A 4,205-nucleotide genomic window follows, 5' to 3' on the forward strand; every position below is an offset into this window, starting at 1 on the left:
TCTTGTCCCTCTCTCCTCTCCTGTCCCTGTCCCCTCTTCTCTCCTCTCCTCTCCTCTCCTCTCCTCTCCTCTCCTCTCCTCTCCTCTCCCTCTCCTCTCCTCTCCTCTCCTCTCCTCTCCTCTCCTCTCCTCTCCTCTCCTCTCCTCTCCTCTCCTCTCCTCTCCTCTCCTCTCCTCTACTCTACTCTACTCTACTCTACTCTACTCTACTCTACTCTACTCTACTCTACTCTACTCTACTCTACTCCTTCCGATCAAAGGTGTACTGTCAAGTTTCACTACCAGTTAGAAGCTAGTAAAGTTCCCTTCTACATTACTTTGGTGTTCATTTAGTATATTCAATCTGGGGTGGAATGTGAAGCATACACACTGCCAATGGGATAGTTAAGGATAAAACATTTCCACTCTTTGAAAGTGTTTTGTTTTCATCACCTAATGGAATAGCCAAATAGCATCCAAACGAATGTATGACAAACACTGAGAAATAGAGAAAATAGAAAATATATAGTTTACAGAACACTACACAGTGGAGATTGTACAGTAGCTTACAATACTTTACACAATTATTTACTAGAGATGGATTTCCAAACAGTATTTTCATTGTTATCCAAGGACAATAAAGAGTACCAAAGGTTAATTTTGTTATAATTCCGTATTGCTTGTGTTGGTGGTGGTTGAGATTCCAAGGAAAACATGAGATGAGAAATGTATGCCTTTGCTTGCATACATTAAAAAAGAATATGTCAAAGCATTGATGTGTTTCTCTCTCTGTGTTATAGGATAATATATCAAATGGTTGTCCTTTGAGAAAAGATGGTTGGACTCTGTAAAAGATAAGAGAAAAATGTAAAATCAACCTTCTGAAAAGCAAGAGAATGAATCTACATTCTTATAACTGCTACTAGTGGCTTAATGCACATTAAGTGGTGTGAGTTGAGCGAAAGGTAGACAGCTTGCCTTCACATTGGACTCAGGTGGGAATGACATTGTAGTCTGTCTTTCGCTCAGATGGAATAAATAATAGCATGTGGGTGGAATTTCATCTCAGAGAAAGAACACAATCTAAAGACATTTTCACTTTTGTCTGTCAAGGTCTGTCAAGCTATTACATTTTATTTTCAAATAAAAATCACAGCATGTCCCCAAGAAATTGTTCCTTTCTTTGTTTCAAGGTGGCCAACATACCACGGATAGAAGGGGCAATAAAGGGACAATTCTACACATTATACATTTACAATTGTTACTGAGTTGACTATCCTGACAAAATAAAGATTAACCTAATTTAATTCAACTTATTTTTATTAGGTTCCCCATTAGCTGTTGAAAAAGCAGCACCTATTCTTCCTGGGGTTCACACAAAACATGACAAGATACAGAACACTAATGGACAAAAACTTACATGTCCACATGCCGATGCACATGCCACACCATGCAATGACCTGGGAGATGTGTAGCGCCCGGCCACACTCAGGACTCATGATACAGTTCCTGGTCCTGATGCAGCACTTCTTACAGCCGTTCTCTCCTGAGTCAGAGTCTGAGCGGTGTTTGTCTGAGTCTGTGTTGGGTTGTCTCTTCTCTGGTTGGGACTGTGTGGTGTCTGGGTGCTTCTCTTGCCAATCAAAGTCACTGGCTCCTCTCCCCATGATGAACAGAATGCAGAGGCTCACTGAAGGATGAGTTAACCAAAGCTGGTTGAACAAATGGAAGACGTAGATTCTGTTCAGGTGTCTGGAGAGAGAGAAAGGGTAGAGAGATGATATGTGAGTTTGATCATTTCACTGATTCAATGTAAGAAAGAGGGAATAAGAGGGAATGTGTGAGCTTTCAAGTTTAGTGATTCACTGTAGTTAATTAACTACTGTCAAATACTAACATTGAAAGAAATCTCACAGAAAATCAGGGAGGAGTATGAAATGGAGAATGTGAGCTACCCATACTCTCTGAAAAGAGACAGACTTCCAAGTGTTACTGGGTATGACGTTGTGTTATATACAGTAGGTGACCTAAATTATCATTGTCATACTGGTGAACAAATCAGAGCCTTGTCTAAAAAGACCATAGGAGCCACGTCATAACACTGCCATGTGTGTTTTTATGTGTTTACAATGAGTAGCTTACAACATTGTTTTATACAGTATGATTCAACTTCTGGTTAGTGCATCCGAATGACTGTTTTGCAACTGTTTTCCATCTCACCGTTGTTGTGCGTACTTAATACACCGGTGACATTCCTGACTAAGTCACTAAACCACATATGCAACTAGCATGTCACTGGAAGGAATTAATGTGAGTGCTGGCATTTTTTTGTTTACTTTACTATGCCTTAGGGTATGAGACAGGAGGAGCGGGTTGTGGAGGTGACGACAACAGAACACACTGAAGAACAACAACAGCACTTTTAAACTGGGAAGGTTTTGCACAGAGATGAATACAACGTATACACTTAACACAATATATGATTTCATCCCATATATCAAGTCTTTAGGAATGCATGAAGGGAGTCTAAGGTAATGTGTTACCTATAAATCTGTTAATCCAAAGATGATAAGAAAAGCCAATAGATTCTGGCATGTCTCAAAACTCTCACACTCAAAACTCCCAAATAAAGAGTGCCATCAACCATCAACACCTTATCTTCTTAAGTTCCATTGTTCAAGATCCATTTGACAGATTGACATTACTTCTTAACTGTAATGAATACATCCTCTGCCAAGTGTCTCATTTTAAGGCCTTGTTTTAACTGTTGGAAGCAATTCCTCTCAGCTGGTATTATCAGACTTTAAGCGATAACCCTGATGCTAGAATAACATCGTATCACCATCGTTTGGGGCTCTGCATTTATTATCAATGACAGCAAAGCATCTAGCGAGGGACGCTGATATTTGGAATGCACCTCTGTCTCCTTCCCTCCCTCTTTTTAAACCCCATTGGTTTTTAATCATAAATAATGAAATTCCATTAAGGTCCTCAATTACAGTAGTGTATGAGACATGGGAGAAAGGGAGAGAGAGAGGAGGGGACAGAAGAGGGAAAAAGGTGTAATGTTCTTACCTTCTTGGTTTTTAAATGTTAGCTTGACACTTAAAATTCTCTTCTCTCTTCAGTGTGTTCTTTCCTTGTTGGAGCTTGGACAGTGTATAAGGAAGCACTGGAGAGGAACAGCAGTGTGTGTGTGTGCGTGTGTGCGTCTCTGACTCACATTCACAGGACAGGTATGTGATCGGGTTTTACCTGTTTGACTAAATGTGACCGCCTGACACCATTTCCATCAGAGAACCATTTTGTACGCCACAAAATAGGAAGCTTGTGTTAGTTATACAGGGATAAAGTATGACCTAGTTGTGAAGTTGAATTTTAACCCTCTGCTAGGTGGCGGCAGGTAGCCTAGCAGTTAGAGTGTTGGTCCAGTAACTGAAAGGTCACTGGTTTGAATACCTGAGCTGACAATGTGAAAAATCTGTCCATGTGCCCTTGACCAAGGCACTTAACCCTAATATGGTTGGCCATGTAAAACAACACATTTCACTGCACCTATCCAGTGTATGTGGAAATACAACATCGTTATTTATTTATTGTTTTGATCCTGCGTTGACTGTACACTATTGAACAGATAATACAGCATAGAACAATCCAGGGTAGCAGCACGTTTTGGTGTTAAAGTGAGTCTTTGAGTTTGTCATCATTAATATTTTTTCTGGTTCTTTTTGACACAAGGAAGAAGTCACTGAAATGAAAGTAGGCCTATTATCTTGTGCATACTCATTGCTAATTAATCCATCTTAATGAAGTGCAATTACTTTATTATCTGTTTATATCACATATTATTCACCTTCGTACAATCTCGACAAAACCGTTCCAGAAGGACATTTAATCAGAGCAGACGTCGCAAAAGATAATCAAATCCAGTTAAACAATTACACATCACAATCATTCAATTATACATCATATTCCGTTACAAGACAAACAATGATTAATCCAAGATTATTATTATTTATTGAAACAATTAAAACAAAACTATGAAACCCTATAATTTACTCTGAAAGTTAGTAAATGCAATGTCAACTAATCAACTCCATTATTCTTGAAAATAAAATGGTTTCCAGGGATGTCATAGAGATTGACATACATTTTTCAAGTGAGCCCTGTTTTTATATTGTTAGAGGAAGGCATACAGCCAGTGGCGACCCGTCATTCAGGGCAGG

The 4,205-nt window shown here is 39.2% G+C and overlaps 1 long non-coding RNA gene across 2 annotated transcripts; it reads right to left on the minus strand.

Annotated features, from left to right (window-relative positions):
• Positions 1-524: 524 nt before the first annotated feature.
• On the minus strand, positions 525-3,151 carry LOC121548008. 2 transcript variants are annotated; one of them, XR_005996587.1, is made up of 3 exons: positions 3,055-3,151; positions 1,400-1,731; positions 525-824 (listed from the first exon to the last, which is right to left on the minus strand). It is a non-coding gene; the product is annotated as an uncharacterized LOC121548008 (long non-coding RNA). The 2 variants fall into 2 exon arrangements; XR_005996586.1 differs by lacking the exon at positions 525-824 and having other exon boundaries at positions 1,094-1,731.
• Between the last annotated feature and the right edge of the window lie 1,054 nt (positions 3,152-4,205).

Source organism: Coregonus clupeaformis, chromosome 31 (genome assembly GCF_020615455.1).
Source record: "Coregonus clupeaformis isolate EN_2021a chromosome 31, ASM2061545v1, whole genome shotgun sequence".
NCBI lineage: Eukaryota > Metazoa > Chordata > Actinopteri > Salmoniformes > Salmonidae > Coregonus > Coregonus clupeaformis.